Raw genomic sequence first — 18,169 nt, 5'->3', positions numbered from 1 at the left:
TTCTCTGCCACTGTTACCATCCATCATTTACTTTAGGGTTTGGCTTATCAGTTTTATTGAACCACTGTACATCTTTTTTATTTGTTTGTTTCCAGAGACAGTCTCTATTTGTAGTTCAGGATAGCCTTGAACTCACTGTCTAACCTAGAATGGCCCTGAATTTGCAGTAATCCTTCTGCCTCAGCCTCTCAAGGGCTGGGATTACAAGAGCGCCCCACACATCCAGTTGAACTACTGTACATCTTTTTTTTTTTCTTCTTCTTTTTTGGTTTTTTGAGACAGGATCTCACTATGTAGTTGAGGCTGACCTGGAACTCACTATGTAGCCCGGGCTGGTCTCGAACTCACAGTGATCCTCCTGCCTCAGCCTCCTGAGTGCTGGGATTACAGGAGTGTGCCACCATGCCCGGCTACTGTACATCTTTTAATGACTCAATTTGAATGTATATTCATCTAACAAATATTTATTGTCTAATTGTATGCCAGGCCTTTTGCTATGTCCTGGATACATACTGGTGGCTAAAACAGACATCCTAGGCCTGACAGTTTACTATCTGGAGTAACTGAAAAACAGGGTAAGAGAATACCAGAATGGGAAGCAGAGAGGAAACAAAAAGTTGAAATATGTTATGTACATTTACCAATTCCCCCAAATGAATGTAATCATTATGTACTGTAAACATGTACTAATAAAAATAAAAATTTAAAACAATACAAGAATAAGCCAGGCTTACCTACCTAAGATGATGGAGAGTCCAGCCAAAACTCTGAGTCAGGGAAGAGCTTAGTCAAGGGCTGAGATGGCCATAGTGCCTGGAGTTTAATAGGTTACAAAGAGAGGTGATGAAGTTGAACAGGTAAACAAAGATTCATTTCAGACTAGACCCTGAATGCTGGTGAGAGATTTGGGATTTTATTCATTGTAGATGGGAAGGCCTTGGAGGATTAATCAGAGAAGTGAAGTGACTTGTTTTTGAGAGATAACAGGTTATAGGAGGAGTCCCCAGCAGACACTTTTTTTCCCCTTTCAATTTCATCTTTATTGCAGGAACATTGCTTATTCCTACATGGTCATTATGGATGAATTTTTGTTATATTTTAATGGCCCTCTAAATAGAAGTAAAGTCAGAACATTAATTCTCAACTTCAATAAACATGCATATGTATTTGGGTCTTAAACTATGTGTTTCCAAATCTATTAGATGATTACTCTCCCTGTATCTTTTTTTGTTTTAAGTTTTATTTTATCCCACTCCACACCACCACCGCCAAACCCTCTCCATATGTACAAAAGCTTTATTTCCATTTTTTACTTCTGTCCAACAGATACTTTGATACAGGGATCAAACTCAGGACACTGCACTTGCGAGGCAGGTGGTGGCACCACTGAGCTAAATCCCTAGTCCAACAGACACTTGATAGCACTCATGTCTGCTTTTTGCCAGTTGCTGCTACCCATCTGCTACTTATTACAGTGTAAGAGTTGCTTATTTCTCTTTTCTTGCAACTTCTACTTTGTATAAGTTAGGAAACTCCATACATTATTAAAACATATTAAGCTGGGCGTGGTGGCGCACATCTGTAATCCCAGCACTCAGGAGGCTGAGGCAGGAGGATCACTGCGAGTTCGAGACCACCCTGGGGTACATAGTGAGTTCAGGTCAGTCTCAATTACATAGTGAGACCCTGTGTCAAAAAAAAAAAAAAAAACATATTAAGGGCTGGGGATTTAGCTCAGCAGTTTAGTGGCCTGCCTTGCAAGAGCAAAGACCTAAGTTCAATCCCCAGTACCAAAAAATAAATAAATAAAATATCTAACAGTATTTTTCTTAAATTTGTGTATGTGTATACAAAAACATGGCAAGGTAAATACTGAATCCTTCTTAGTATAGGGAAAGCATCTCCACATTTTTCCTGACTTCTGTACTGTATCAGCTGCTTCCAGCTATGTATTGTTTTTATACTAAAAGTGAAGTATTGGGGCTAGGGATGTGGTTCAGTGGTAACTTGCTTATGTAACATGCTTGAGTCCCTGGGTTCTATCCCAAACCACTGCAAAAACAAAAAGTGAAGTATAGAAGCCAGGTGTGGCATACACCCATAGACCCAGCTTCTCAGGAGGCAGAAGCAGTAGGATCAATTGAACCATGAAGTATGTTTTGTTTTGAGACGGGGTCTCTGTATAGTTTAGGCTGGCCCTGAACTCACTGTTTAGCCTAGGCTGGCCTTGAACATGCAGAGATCTTCTTGCCTCAGCCTCAGGAATGCTGGGATATAATAGGTGTGTTCCACCACACCCAACTGAACCATGAGTTTGAGACTAGCTTGGGCAGGATAGCAGGGCTGCATCTCAAAAAACAGCCAAAAAAAGGCAGGCTTGGTGGCGCATGCCTGTAATCTCAGCACTCAGAAGGCTAAGGCAACAGGATCACTGAGAGTTCAAACCCAGCCTGAACTACATAGTGAGAGGCTGTCTGAAAACAACAACAAAAAACAGACTAATGTGACTGACACCATTTTTATGACATCTAGAAAAGGCAAACTGCAGGGCCAGAAAACACTGGTTGCCAGGGATTAGGAATAGGGGAAGAGTTTTCTAAAAAACAACCCAAAGGAAATTTTAGAGGTGATAGAAGTGTTTGCTAATTTGGTAGTGGTAATAAATATGTGAATGTGTGAGCTTTTCAAACAACAGAACACCAAGCATGGTGACATACCTGTAATCCGAGCACTTAGGGTTGTTTTGTTTTTTAATACCAGGGATTGAGTTTTGGACCTTGTGCTTTCAAGGCAAGTGCGGTGCCACTGAGCTAAATCCCTGGCCCTAGCCCACCTTGGGCAAATTAGCAAGGAAGCCTGTCAGGAAGGGTATGCTGGGCGTGGTGGCTCACACCGGTAATCGCAGCATTCCATTGGGAGGCAGAGGCCGGCGGATTGACTCCATTGGAGGCCAGTGAGCTACATAGTGAGTTCAGGGCCAGCCTGAACTAAAAAGTGAGACCCTGTCTCAAAAAACAAAATAAAACAAAACAAAACAAAAATCTGGAGTGCCAGGGATTTAGTTCAGTGGTGCCGCCACCAACTGCCGCCATGACAAAGCGGAGTTTGATCCCGGTACTCCCCCGCGGGGGGAAAAAAAAAACCTGAAGAGCCAGCTGTGGTGATGCAGGTCTGAGATAGGATGATCTCCAAGAGTTCAAGGCCAGTTTTAACTATACAGCGAGACCCTGTCCAAAAAACCAACCAGCCGGGTGTGGTGGCGTATGCTTGTAATCCCAGCACTCGGGAGACTGAGGCAGGAGGATCGCTGTGAATTCGAGACCATCCTGGGCTACAGAGTGAGTTCCAAGTCAGTCTCAACTACATAGTGAGACTCTGTCTCAAAAAAACCAGAAAACAAACGAACAAAAAATCAACCAAATAAGTCTGGGTTGGTAAAGATCCACTTCAGTCGTTCTAAATACTGCTTTATTTTTCAAAGAAATGGTGTCATGCTGTACGTTACTGTAAAATTATCATTCAGGGTTTTTTAAATGTCTAGTTCACACGTTCAAAGTGCAGCATGTGAATAGGGTGTGGTGGCACACACCTGTGAGCCCAGCACCCTGGAGGCTGAGTCAGAAGGACCGCTGTGAGTTCGAGGCCAGCCTGAACTACGTAAGGAGACCCTGTCTTGGAAAACAAAAACAAAACCCACTAATAGAGTGCAGCATATAACAGCCCACCATCCGAGCAGCGCACCGTGACACTGTCATCGCTGGATATCACATGAGTGACTGCTTTTCTTGCTCCCAGTTTTTGCTCTCTTATGGTCGACGCTCCCTCCGCCAGAGCTGGTTCAGAGTGGATGGCTAACAGTGACACAAGTCTGCCCGTTTGCAATTTTGGTAGTTTGAGATTAGTGTCTTCCCCAGTGAGGAGCCCACAGCCTCCAAGAGATTTCTTCCCCGTTAACGTCCCGAAGAACGCTGAGCACTGAAACCGGAGCAGCTTCCACCCCATCGGCAGCCCCGCCTCCCGCCTGCTCAGGGCGTCCGCCCGCACTTTCCCAGAAAACACTGCTCGTATTTGCATATTATTTCCCGTCCTTGCCTTTACCTCTAAATACAGATCAAAAGGACAAGAATAGATAAGCTTTTACAAAGTTTCCTACTGGCACAGAAAATGTTGGCGTTTCCTCTTTAAGTTCAGGAATACAGGCTCGAGAACTGCTTAGGTTTTGTTTTCACCTTTACTGTAAGATGTATTAAACAACACTGCTACTCTGATTTTCCAACAGATCTATCAAAAAGGGCTTCTGTCGTGAGTGGCACACGTAGAGTAACTTGTTTGCTCTGCGTGCGGAATCGACATCAAGAGATTTCGGAAGCATAATTTTTTGGTATTTGGGCAGCTGGTGATCGTTGGTCCTGGCGCCCTTATAATGGAGTCAAAAGAAGTGGCAGAAGTTTCCAATTTTTTATTGAGCAGTTAAATAGTACGTGTGTTTTTTTCTTGTGTGTTGAGTAAGAGAGAAAGTGAACATGTAAGTCGACTTTTTTAAAAATAAGCCGTTTTTCCCATCTCGCTTAAAATTAGCTTTCAGAAGGAACGTTTTAGAGGCTTATTTAGTCTTACTCTTTCTAGGTTAGGGATTGAGTTTAATGCTTTTTCGCGCAGCTGCTTTTTGTATCTTTGAAAGATTGTATGGTTGTATTTTCTAAAGTTTTTGGAAATCTTTTAATTTATTCGGTGGTACTGAAGGTTGAATTTATTAACCCTCGGCATTCTGGGCAAGGGCTCACCTCTGAGCATCTGTTCTACTTTTTAACGAAACAAAGTAGCTCCAAGCACCAGTTGATGCTCTTAGTACTGACTTTGCAATATCCACCAGGCCAGGCATGGTGGCACGAATCCGTAATCCCAATATCTAGCAGGCTGAGGAAGGAAGGAGAATCGCCGCGGATTCAAAGCCACCCTGAATTATGTAGTGAGACCCTGTCTCAAAAAACAACACAAAAACAAAAACCCTAAATAAAGTAATAGCCATCAAAATCTAAAACCTTCAAGCCAGTGCAATGGTGCATGCCTATAATCCCAACTACTCAAAAGGCTGAGTTGTGAGGATGTAACGTAGGAAGAGATCAGGCGTTAAAATTAAAAACAAAGAACTAAGCTGTAATAGGGCATCATTGGAGTTGATGCTCAGTAGTACTGTGAAAAATGAAACGAATCCCATAAAAAATGAGTAAACAAAACAAAAAAACTAAAAATTTTAGAAATTTCCCTATAAATGTGTTCTCATGACTAATATACAGTATTCATATGCTTTCTACTATATTCATAATGCTTTCATATTCACAACAAATACATGCTAGGTAAAAAAAGTATTAATGTATGTAGTAGCAAGTGGATTAGAACCATTTCCTGACTTCTCCAGCTTATAGTTTTGTGAGGAGATTAAATATCAGAGTAGAACATTGAAATTCATTCTTTCTTTCTTTCTTTTGTCAGTAAGGGGGGATCAAACTCAGGACCTTGCACTTTCGAGGCAGGTGTGGGCTGGTGTGGCACCACTGAGCTAAATCCCAGCCCCTTTTCCTTTTTTTTTGACACGGTTTCACTGTGGCCTTGAACTTGCGATCCTCCTCCTGCCTCAGCCTCCTGAGTGCTGCCATGACAGGTGTATAACACCATGCCAGGCTCCAACACTGAATTTCTTGTCCTGGAAAGTGTTCCTGAGGCAGTCAATGACTTAAAAGCTGAAACCCTAGAATAAATACAAGACAAGTAAGCAAAGTGAGGGAGGGAGGAAGGACAGTTTAAACGGACGATGGAGTTTATGCACTGCAGTCTGGGAGCCAAAAGACCCAGAGAAAAACTATGTGGATGGCAAAGCACACCAGCACCTTAAAAAAGTGAAATCATCCACACGAGGCATCAGCAAGCTTTTTTTTTCTTTACCTTATGCTACTTACAAAAGTTCAAATTTTGGTTTTGTTGTGTTTTTAAATTTTCAGATTTATTTATTTATTTTGGTATTGGGAATTGAACTCGGGACCTTGTGCCTTGCAAAGTAGGTGGCAGAACTGTAAGAGCCTGACTGAACCAGAGCGACTCCATGTTGACCAGCAAACGACCTAGAGACTGTCACTCCCCCCCCATCCCTTATAGGATAACTAATGATTAATTGTGAATTGTTAGGTAACTGCTTTGAAGTAGCTGGGAAACTAAATGGAAACTGTAGTGAACACAGAGACCCAACACAAATCACGCCACTCCTTACTTGCCTGTAGTTGAATGTTCTGAACATTATAATCTAAGTTGTAAATGGAATAATGGATAATCGCTCTGCTGATCATTAGTACGTGACGGTCAAGTATATGCTTGATGACCACTAGCTCAGATCAACTGATTCTTTGCCTTTGTCCTCTTCCTGTAAGTTTTAAGTGTAACCCCCCCCCTTAGCCCTATATAAAATGACCTCTGTCTCTGAGCTAGCCTCTTCTCTGAGCTACTTGGCTTGGGGAGTGCCGTCTGGCCAGACTAATAAAGGTCTGTTTGCCAACTTGCCTGGTGTGTTCCTTCCTGGGTGACTCTCACTGTCCGACAAGCTCCTGGATCCTCGCTGAGCTTCTGAGCCCAGCATCGTGGAAGCCTCTTGGCTGTTCACGCTCCAGGAGTAAAAGTGAGACTTAAGTCTTACAGAACCACTAAGCTAAATCTCTGGCCCCTTGTTTTTTTTTGAGACGCCGTCTCACTTTGTAGTACAGACTGACCTTGAACTCACTGTGCAGCTCAGGCTAGCCTCAAATTCAGTGATCTTCCTGCCTCAGCCTCCCAAGTGCTGGAATTATAGGCATGTGCCACCACACCCAGCTATAAAAGATTAATTCAAAATGGATCAAAGACTTTAATGTAACCACAAAAAAATTATAAAATTCCCAGAAGAAAATCTTTGTGACATTGGATTTGACAGTTATCTCCTGGATATGATGCCAAAAGCACAAGCAACAAAAGAAAACTGCACTTCATCAAAATAAAAAATTTAATTCATCAAAGGGCACTACAAGCCCCCCACTAATACCTTTGGTTAGGGATTAATATAAAAAATATATAGGGACCTTCTACAACTTACAACAATTAAACAACCCAAATAAAAAATGGGCGAAGGAAAGATGGGTGTGATGGTGCATGCCTGTAATCCCAGCACTGGGGAGGCTGAGGCAGGAGGATCCCCACAAGTTGTAGGCCAGCCCGGGCTACATAGTGAGTTCAGGGCCAACCTGAACTACAGAGAGAGACCCTGACTCAGAAAACAAAAAACAAACAGACAAAAATGGACAAAAGAGCTGTGGCTGCAGCTCTGTGGTAGATCACCTTCCTAACATGCACAGGCACTAGGTTAGCACCATGAATAAATAAAAAAAGGACAGGGCTTGTACAGACGCTTCTGCAAAGATGATATACAGATGATTGATAAGCACATTGAAAGATGCTCCACATCACTAATCATTAGGCATATACAAATCAAAACTACAATGAGATGTTACTTCCTACCCATTAGGAATTGCTATTATTTTTAAAAAATCATCCCAGAAGGAATGGCTATCATCAAAAAATCTAATAATTACAAATGGTGTTGAGGACGTGGGTGAAAAAGAACTGTACTACATTGTTGCTATCACCTAGTACAACCGCTGTGGCAGTGAAGAGATTCCTTAAAAACTAAAAATAGGACCAGGGATTTAGCTCAGTGGTTCTGCCGCCTGCCTCGAAAGCACAAGTTCCCTAGTTCTATCCCGGGTACAAAACAAAACCTAAAAATAGAATTCCGTTTGACCCCAGCTTTTCCCCTCCTGGTTGTCCTCCCAAAAGATTTCAGATCATCATATTACAGGGATACACACATATCTGTGTGTATAAGCAGCATAATTAATAACAGCTAGATCTTGGAAACAGCATATGCACATCTGTTATAGCTTCTAGCTAAATGCCCCCCCCAGAGCCTCATGAGCTCGTAGGTGGGGTTTGTTGGAGGTTGCTGGATCTGGGGTGTGTGATACTGGGATTAAGGATGTGTGGTACTGAATTAGTTTACCAACTGGTTTAGCATAGTAACGGAAGGCTCGCCCTGGGTGTGTACCAATCAATAGGCTTGTGGCCTAGATGAAATAAGAGTGAAACGGAGGCTACTTCTTGCTTTGCTACCTCCTGACTGCCCTGCCATGGACTGTTTCTCTTCTGCCATGCCCCTGCCATGCTACCCTGCCTTGGAGCCAGCCAACTGTGGACTAAAACCTCTACAAATTCTGAGCTAAAATAAACTTTTAACCTTTGGGGTGTCAGGTACTTTGTCCCAGCAACAAGAAAGTAATCCTGGCAATGTTCTATCAACAGATAGGCAAGGAAAATTGTATTTATACACAATGGAGTACTATACTGCCATAAAAAGATAAACAAGGCATTTGCAGATAAATGGATCCAATTTGAGAAGATAATAAGTGAAATAAGTCAGACATATATCTACAAATATATCTATATAATATCTACAAGAGCAAAAAATAAGAGATAAATAGGAAATAAGGAGAAATTTAAATACTTCTCCAAAGTACATGTTTATTGTTTTAAAAATATTCTAATACATATGCTAATTCTTCTCATTTATACTACTTTTTATCTTAGTTTATTGAAAAGAAAGTTTGTAGCCAGGCCTGGTGGTGCACTCCTGTAGTCCCGGCACTTGGGAGGCTGAGTCATGAGGATTGCTGGGAGTGCAAGATCAGCCTGGGCTACATAGTGAGTTCAGGGCCAGCCTGAACTACAAAGGGAAACAAGTGAAAGAAAGAGAAAAGAAAGTTTGTGTTATCTGTTTCTTTTTTTGTAAGAATTTTTTTTTGGGAGGGTTACTGGGGATTGAACTCAGGTCCTTGTGCTTGTGAGGCAGGCGCCAGAACCGCTGAGCTAATCCCCAGCCCTATAGGAATCTTTTTTTCTCCCAGTTCTGGGGATTGAACTCAGGACCTTCATCTTGCAAGGCAGGTGCATTGCCACTCAGCTAAATCCTCAGCCCCTGTAGGAATCTTTTTGGTTCATGTCTTATACTTAGTAATTACTTTGAAGCTAATTCTATACAATTTAATAACCATTGTTATTATTTGGTTATGAAATCTCTGGTATCAAAGAAGAAAGAAAAGAGCCTGGGATTTAGCTCAGTGGCACAATGTCTGCCTCACAAGGCCAAAGTCCTGAGTGCAGTTCCCTGTACAAAAAACCAGAAAAATTAAAAATCAGGCTGTGGGGCACACCCATGTGTCCCACCTACTGGGGAGGCTAAGACCAGAGGATTACGAGCTCAAGGCCAGTTCTGGCTAATTAGTGAGACCCATTCTCAAAAAATAAAAAGGGCAGGGATGGAGCTCAGTGCTTCCCTAGATTCAATACCCAGTATTTACTCCATCCCTTCAAAAAAACCCAAAGTCGGGGCCATGGATTTAGCTCAGTGACGGTGCGCCTGCCTCACAAGTGCAAGGTCCTGAGTTTGATCTCTGGTACTAGGGAAAAAAAAAATCAGAAGATTAGGGGTGTAACTCAGTGACAGAGCATGTGCTTGGTACTCATGAGACCCTAGGTTCAATCTCTAGCCCTTACCCCTTCAAAAATAAAAAAAAAATAACTAGAGCCATTAGTGATAGAGAGAAAAATTAGAATCCACACTCACTGTTGGTAGTAATGGGAGATTGTACAGCCATGGCGGAAAAGAATATGGCAGTTCCTCAAAAATTAGCAGAGCACAGTGGCACACATCTGGAATTTCAGCGCAAGGATGGAAAGCTCAAGCCCCCCCCCCCGGGATATTTAGCAAGACCGCGTCTCAAAAACATAAACAAAGGTTGGGGTGGCTACAGCGCAAGTAGTAGGGCATTTGCCTAGCATGTGGAGGTCCTGGGTTCAATCTCCAGTACTGAACAAAAAAAAGAAAAGAGGAGGGTGGACAAACACAACAAATAGATATATACATACTAAAGTACTGATACATCTGGTACATGTAATGAACGAACCTTGAGGATATTATACTATGTAAGTCAGCCCCCCAAAGACATACATTATATAATATTACTTATATGAGGTACTGAGAATAGTAAAATTTATAGAGATAGACAGAATAGTAGGCTGGCCTGGGGATTTAGCTCAGAGGCACAACACCTGCCTCGAAAGCACAAGGTCCCGAGTTCAATTCCTGGTACCAAAAACCCCCCAGAAAGTAGACCTGGGGATGCAGTTGAGTGGTAGGACGTTCGCTTAGCATGTGTGAAGCCCTGGATCTGATCCCCAGCACCCACCCAAAATAAACCCCCTCAGCTCGCCTAAAAAGAATGCAGGCTGCCAGAGGGGAAGAGGACGTGGGAACTTACTGCTCAGTGAGTACAGAATTTCTGTCTGAGATGATGCCAAAGTCCTGGAGATGGACGCTGACCATGGCTGCACGATGCAAATGTACTCGGTGCAACTGAACTGTGTGTTTTTTCTTTTCCTTCCTTTCTTTCTCCCTTTCTCTCTTCCTCTCTTTCTTCTTCGAGACAGGGTCTCACTATGTAGTTCAGGTTGGCCTTGAACTCATTACGTAGCCCAGGCTGGTCTCAGTTTTGCAGGGCTCTTCCTGCCTCAGCCTCCCAAGTGCTAGGATCACAGGTGTGTCCACACGCCCAGTTGAACTGGCAAATGTTATGCTATGTTAGGGCTGGGGATTTAGCTCAGTGGCACCGTGCCTGCTTCCCAAGCATAAAGAACTGGGTTTCATCCCCAGTACCAAGAGGAGAAAAAAAAAGGAGCATTATGTTATGTATATTTTATCACAGTAAAAAATGAATTGAATTTTTTAAAAAAGGCTGGGGGGCATAGGGATTTAGCTCCATGGCACTGTACCTGCCTTGCTAGTGCAAGGTCCTGAGGTACCAAAAAATAAAATAAAATTTAAAAAAAAGGCTGGGGTTGTCGCTCAATGGCAAAGCTTATGTTTAACATGTAGAAAAGTCTGGGTTTGATCTCCAGTATCAAAAAATAGAAGGAAAATAAAAAGTAGAGGCCAGGTGCAGTGGTATAGTGGCACACACCTGTAATCCCAGTACTCTGGGACACTGTGGTAGGAGGATTGCAGATTAACTAGCCTGGGCTACATAGTGAGTTGAAGGCCAACCTGGACTAAATAGTGATACCTTGTTTTGAAAAAAAAAATTAACTTGGTGTGGAGGCACATGCCTGTAATGCCAGCACTCCGGGGATTGAGCCCAGCCTAGACAATTTAGCCACTTAGTGAAAACTGTTCTCAAAGTAAAAAAAAAAAAAAAAAAAAAAAAAAAAAAAAAAAAAAACGCTGGTAAGTCTGGGGATTTAGCTCAGTGGTTCTGCCACCTGCTTCGCAAGCTCAAGGTCCCAAGTTCGATCCCCAATGCCGGTGTTGCTCATGGGCAGGTCCTGGATTCAATGTTTAGTACTACCAAAAATAAAAAGAGGAAGAATTATGGATGTGCCTATGGCTTGTGACGTCCCTGGCACCGAGCTTACAGGTCATTACCAGCTCAGAAAACTTACCCTCCAGTGAACAAAATAGTGTATATGAAGGGCTTGCACGGTGCCTGGAGTAGAGCAGTTGCTCTGAGGTGTGGCTGCTATGAGGAGACGTCGGCCATAGACAGCCTCAGCTAAGGTCCTGGGGCCAGCGCTGCCAGAATGCTGGAGTCTGTCAGGTGGTGGGTGGTGAGCAGCAGTGGGGTATTAATAGAACACCAGCTGGCATCTTTGTTTTTTTTTGGTAACAAGGATGGAACCCAGGGCTTCACACATTCTGGGAAAGTGCTCTCCACAGACTTTCAAATATTTTAAATTAATTAATTTACATTTTTGTAGTACTGAGAATTGAACCCAGAGGTGATATACTGCTGAGCTGCATCCTCAGCTTTTCTTTTCTTTCTTTTTTTTTTTTTTTCAGTACTGAGGATTGAACTCAGAGGCAGGTGTGCCACCACTGAGCCAAATCCCTGGCCCCTGCTTTTCTTATTTTGAAACAGGGTCTCACTAAGTTTCTCAGGCTGCTCTTGAATTTGCAAGCCTCCTGCCTCAGCTTCCTGAGTAGCTGGGAACCAACTAGCACTTCTTTCTCCCTCTCTTCCCACCCTCCCTCTCTCTCACTTTCCTTTTCTTCCTTCCTTTTTTCTTGAGACAATGTTGGTATTGCTTATATAGTCTATTCTAACCTAGAACTAGCCATATAACGCTGGTCTTGTTTTGTGGTTGTTGCTGTTGCTGTTTGAGACAGGGTCTCACTATGTAGGTGAGACTGACTTGGAACTCACTGTGTAGCCCAGGCTGGTCTTGAACTCACACCGATCCTCCTGCCTCAGCCTCCCGAGTGCTGAGATTACAGGTGTGCGCCACCATGCCCAGCTTATGTAGCAGTTTTGAACTCATGATCTCCTGCCTCAGCCTTCTGAGTGCTGGGATTATAGATGTGTGGCACCATACCTGGCCAGGTGGCACTTCTTGAGTGCTCACTGTATTACAGATACTAGTTTTGTTTTGATCTTTCTCTTCTTCTTCTTCTTCTTCTTCTTCTTCTTCTTCTTCTTCTTCTTCTTCTTCTTCTTCTTCTTCTTCTTCTTCTTCTTCTTCTTCTTTTTTTTTTCCTGGTACCAGGGATTGAACTCAGGACTTTGTGATTGCCAAGCAGGTGCGGTGCTACATCCCATGTTTTGTTTTGTTTACCGTGTAGTTCAAGATGGCCTTGAACTGTCTATATACCCCAGGCTGTCTGTATACCTCGAACTCACAGTAATCCTCCTGCCTCAGCCACTGGAGTGCTGGGATTATAGGTTACACCACCACACCTGGCCCAGACATTGTTCTGAAAACCTTCTTATGCACACAGATTACCTCATTTTCTTTTTTTTTTCTTTTTTATTGAGTTTATTGGTACAATCTAGGTCTACAATACAGTTGCATTCATTACTGGGATCCTGTACCTTCACACAGCAGGTCTTGGTTCTCATTTGTTCCCCTTGTCCCTGCCCTCCCTTCACCCCCTCCTCCCCTCCCCATCTCATTTTCTTTCTTTCTTTCTTTTCTTTTCTTTTTTTTTTTTTTTTGTACTAGGGATCAAACTCAGGGCCTTGAGTTTGTGAGGCAGGCGCAGTGCCACTGAGCTCCATCCCTGGCCCCACCTCTTTTTCTTTTGACGCCCCAGTGAGTGAGGGCTGCCCGTCATCTTCCTCCTACACCTAGGGAGGCAGAGACTCCTTCAGAGTCACTGTACAGCAGGACTTAAGCCTGTCCTCTCTGACTTCTCCACCAGGAAACACTTTTGGCTTTGGATCTGGTGGGGGCTGTGGGTAAGGGTGGGGTTGGGTGGCGGATGAGGTGATTCACTAACTCCATAGAGATTCAACCCCAGTTTTTGGGTTTTTTTGGTACCAACTGGCAGAACTTCCTCTCTTTCCCTCAGCCTCCTTTTCTGATTCATTTCCCATCTGTTAGTGGTTTCTGCCTTCTGAGAGTGTGGATGATGCAGAAGGGAGAGGCACCTGTGGCGCATGGGCGAGGTAGACACGAAAGCACAGGCAGTCATTCATAGATAAATATTTTCCACTAATTAATTTTATTTTTGAGACAGGGTCTCACTCTGTAGCCCAGGCTAGCTTCTGAGTCAAGGGGATCCTTTTGCCTCAGCCTCCCAAAGCACCGGGATTACAGGTGTGTGTCACCGTGCCCTGCTGAAAATTGTTTTTTAAATTCTCTCTATGCATCAGGCAATGTTCTAGGATCCAGGTGTCCTCCTGTGATTAATATAGACCTTATCCTTGCTCTCGTGGAGATTCTGATGCAGGGTACATATTGTGGCAGTGAGGGGCACAGACAGGGAGGGGACCAGTCAGGTATGAGTGAGGGCATTGAGAGAGACGTGGGAGACAGCTCCGGGGGGTGGGGTGCAGCTTGAGACAGTGAGAACCAGCAAAGCCCCGGGGGTGGCCAGGGAGCGGGGAGACCTGGGAGCGGTGTTCGCCTGGCCTGGGGAAGCAAAGAGGGCAAAAGTCATGGATCTGTGAGTTGGAGGAGGGTGGACAAAGCCTACGTGGGACAGCTGGGTACAAGACAAACCCAAGTCAGGAGAAGATCCCAGTGCCAGGTCACACAAGGTCCTGCGGGCTGATGAGGTCACATTCTATTCTGAAGGGACAGGAGGGCCCTGGAGTAATGAAGACTGAAGATGTAAGCCACTTCACAGATGTGCTGGGTAAGTTGCTGAACTTCTTGTCTTCAAAGGGGTGGATAAGAGGACCTGTGAGGTTGGTTGGACAAATCACAAGAGTTTACGGCATTATATGGCTGCGGGCCAGCCCTCAGCAAGCCTGGGCCTCACTGCCCTCAAGCTACTCACTACTGTTGACAAACTGGATTTTGGCCACCAAAGGCCTCTGTCCACCTTCCCCCCACGTTGTCCTCAAGAGGGCCTAGATGTCTCTACCGTTCCACATGAGTCTCAAACCCCCAGCTGCCCCCTAAATTGTATCCATTGTTCAGCTTTTTTTTTTTTTTTTTTTTTGTACCACGGGCATTCTACCACTGAGCTATATCCCAAGCCTACTTTTTGAGATAAGGTTTTACTAATTTTCCCAGCCTGGGCTCAAACTCGTACTCCTCCTAAAATAGATGGGATCACACATATGCACCACTGCACCTGGCTATTTAGCTTTTTATTCACCATCTAAACAAAATTGTTCAGCAGTCAGAGACATTATAAAAATATTGGAAGCTAGAAACAGACTGGGCACCCGAGTATCTTTCATATTTAAAAACAAACCATAAAGAGTTGGGGTGTAGCTCAGCGGTAGAGACTTATTTAGCAATCATGAAGCCCTGGGTTTAGTCCACAGCACCAAACAAAACAAAACAAAACAAAACAATTTAGGAAAGTGTTTGGTGAACGGGGAGGAAAAAAAAAAAAACGTATAACATGGAATTGTATATTGACGATAATTCATCAAGGTAAAGAGAAAGACACACAGAAAACAGATTAGAAGAAAATATACCAGATGTGGACAGAGGTTTTTGTTTTTCTGTGCTTCTCCATCCTTTTAAGTACTTTGCAGTTTTCTACAGTGAACACGTAATTACAAGAAGAGCAATTAAGTAGGAAAAAAAGGAAAGCTTTCACATGACTTCCCTCCTAAAGCAATCATCTTACTGCCTTATGCCTTGTTCTTTTCTTCTAGGAACAAAATTGTGAAGAGTCATCTCTACCCAGCATTTCTGTACTTCTCTTCCATTTACTGATCCTCTACCTTCCGGTGTCTTCCCCACCTAAGAGGGAACCCCGGATGACACCAGTGACCTCTCAGTTGCCAAATCCGGTGGCTTTTCCTTTCCTTGCCAGAACCCACTGCAGGGTCCAGTGTTGTCAGCATCATCTCCTCCTTCTGGAAACCCCCTGCCTGCTCTGTGGCCTTCCTGTCTCCCTCTGTCAAGCGGCCTGACCTTTTCAGACACTTGTGCTTGGTCTCTGCGGGTTCAAGTTTTGGTGCTCCCCAGATTTTGGCCTCTGGTCCTTCCCTCTCTGCAGTCTCTCTAGGTGACTCCATTCCCTCTTGGCCTTTGTGGCCCCATCTACACAACAGTCCCAGAGTCCAGTCAGTCCACCTTCCTCTGGACACCTTCATTTGTATGACACCGCAGCACCTGAATTCAAGTCCAGGCTGACCCATTGCTTCTACTTCCCCTCAATCCCCAAATTGCCAAACCATTGCTTCCTGCTTTTACTCTCAGCCTGAGATGCCTCATCGCTGATGGGCTCTGCATGCAGCCCTCACTTTCCCTGCCTGGAAGATAACAGCAGTCTCTGCACAACTTCCTTCTCCTGCTTTGCCCCTCTCCGGTCCACGTTCTCTTCTTTCCTTTCCCTCCACCCCCATTATGGGGAAATCAAACTGAGGACCTTTCACTAGCCAGCTACATCCTGCCCCCCCACACCCCGCCTTTTTTTTTTTTGAGACAACATCTTGCTGTGTAGCCTAGACTGGCCTCAAACTCACCCTCTTTTAGCTTCAGTCTCTCAAGTGCTGAGGTTATAGCGGCACCACTAGGCTTGGCATTTCTTTCTTTTTTGTGGGGGTTACTGGGGATCAAACTCAGGACCTTGCACTTCCAAGGCAGGCTGTGGAACCACTGACCTAAATTCCCTCCCTCTCCGCTTCCCTTCTCTTTTCTTTCTTCCTCCCACCCTCCCTCCCTCTCTTTCTTTTTCTTGGTACTGGGGATCAAACTCAGGACCTGGCGCTTGCAAAGCAGTTGTGGTGCCACGGAGCTAAAGCCTCAGCCCTAGTCCACCTTTTCTTAAAATTTTTCTGATCATTCATTCATGTATTCCCTTAACAAACATTTACGGTGCACCAGCCTTCTCCAAATGCTGTGCGAAGTAGGTAAGAAAGATTGATGGTGGTATACACCTATAATCGCAGCACTCTGGGAAGCTGAGGCAGGAAGATTGTAAATTTGATCCCACCCTGAGCAATTTAGCAATTTTGTAAGATCCTGTTTCAAAATAAATAAATAAATAAATAAAAAGACTGGAAATATAGTCCTATCCCCAGTACAAAATAAAAAATTACAGGTATTAGTGGTATATGGCTAATTCCTAGCTGCTTGGGAAAGGCAGAAAGGAGGTCCTTTGATTTTTTTTTTTTTTTTTTTTTTTTTTTTTTTTTTTTTTTTTTTTTTTTTTTTTTTTTTTTTTTTTGTGGTACCAGTGATCAATCCAACTTGGGATCTTGCGCTTGTGAAGCAGGCAGCAGAACCTCTGATCTAAATCCCCAGTCCTGGACTTTGCGCTTCTGAGGCAGGCAGGGGAACCACTGAGCTAAATCCCTGGCCCAAGTCCTTTAATTCTTTAAAAGATTACATGCCCCAGGGTCTTTGGGATGGGTAACATCTCTTCAGGGAAGTAGGTTGGGTGTGAGCACCAGGAAGTTTCTGCAGTGGTGTGGATCAGTCCTGTGGTCTGGAGCTGGGCATTAGCAGCTGAAATAGTTTTTGAAACCTTCCTGGAGGGTTTGGGGAGGGGTGGCTCAGAGGTAGAGCACGTCCACAGTGTGTTTGAGGACCTGGGATCAAATCTCCAAGCACTGAAAACAAAGAAAGAAACAATAACCCTTGGGTCCCTACTTCTTTCCTGCAAGATAGCAACCATCTGGATCTGGCCTGCCTCTTTAATTCCATCTCCTATCAATTCCTACTTGTATACCCTGGCACATGTTATTTGTTTACAGTATTGGAGAAGGATCCCTGGGACCCAAGAGAGCTAGACAAGCACTCATGTCAAGCTATGCGCTCAGTCCTTTCACTCTTTTGGAGGGTGGAGTTGAGACAGGGTCTCCCTATGTAGTTCAGGCTGGCCTTGAACTCACTGTGTAGCCCCGGCTGGCCTCCAATTTCCAGTAATCCTCCTGCCTCAGCCTCTTGAGTGCTGGGATTATGAGCATGCACCACAATCTGGCTGGCCTTGAATTTTCAATCCTCCTGCTTCAACCTGCTGAGTAGGTAGGTGGGACAACTGATGTATAACCCCCCCCCCCCGGCTGTGTTCTTTTTGGAAGCTCTCTTCTACTATTTGATGAACTCCTAGTCATCCCCTGCAATCTGGCTCAAATGCTCCTTCCCCTCCAGGGAGAGTCCTATGCGCCTTGTCAGTGCCTTGTTTGTATCTCTAGGACACCTGTAACATTGTACAGCCTTACTCCTGTTTCCAATTCAGTCTCCAAAGAAGGGGACCGAGAACTTCTGGAAAGTAGGGCCAGGGTTTTAATGAATGTTCAACGAGTGTTCAGTGCCTGTCAAATGACAGATGTTCACCGGAGACAGGAGTTCACAAAGACCAAGAGTCCATTCACAACCAGGCCCCTTTATATTCACAACCATCTAAGGTAGAAATTCTTGATCACAAGAACAGGCTTAGCATGAGTACTGAGGCTACTAAGATCCTGTTAACAGCTTTGAGCTTAGCTGGATGCTCATTTATGTCTTACAGACAAGGAAATCAAGGTTTAAGGGAGATGTCATTTGGCCAAGACCCTACAGTGGCTAAAGCCAAGCAATAATTAGGGTGTCCTACCCTACAAATTTTATTGATTTTTTTTTTTTTTTT

At 44.0% G+C, this 18,169-nt stretch overlaps 1 non-coding gene across 1 annotated transcript; it reads left to right on the top strand.

Moving 5' to 3' along the window:
* The first annotated feature begins 4,286 nt into the window (after positions 1 to 4,286).
* LOC117287428 lies at positions 4,287 to 4,420 on the top strand. The gene has a single exon (XR_004518744.1). It is a non-coding gene; the product is annotated as a U11 spliceosomal RNA (small nuclear RNA).
* The last annotated feature ends 13,749 nt before the right edge of the window (positions 4,421 to 18,169 follow it).

Source organism: Fukomys damarensis, unplaced genomic scaffold (genome assembly GCF_012274545.1).
Source record: "Fukomys damarensis isolate Sample0158 unplaced genomic scaffold, DMR_v1.0_HiC HiC_scaffold_23, whole genome shotgun sequence".
Taxonomy (NCBI): Eukaryota; Metazoa; Chordata; class Mammalia; order Rodentia; family Bathyergidae; genus Fukomys; species Fukomys damarensis.
This window is presented reverse-complemented; position numbering and strand designations above follow the sequence as displayed.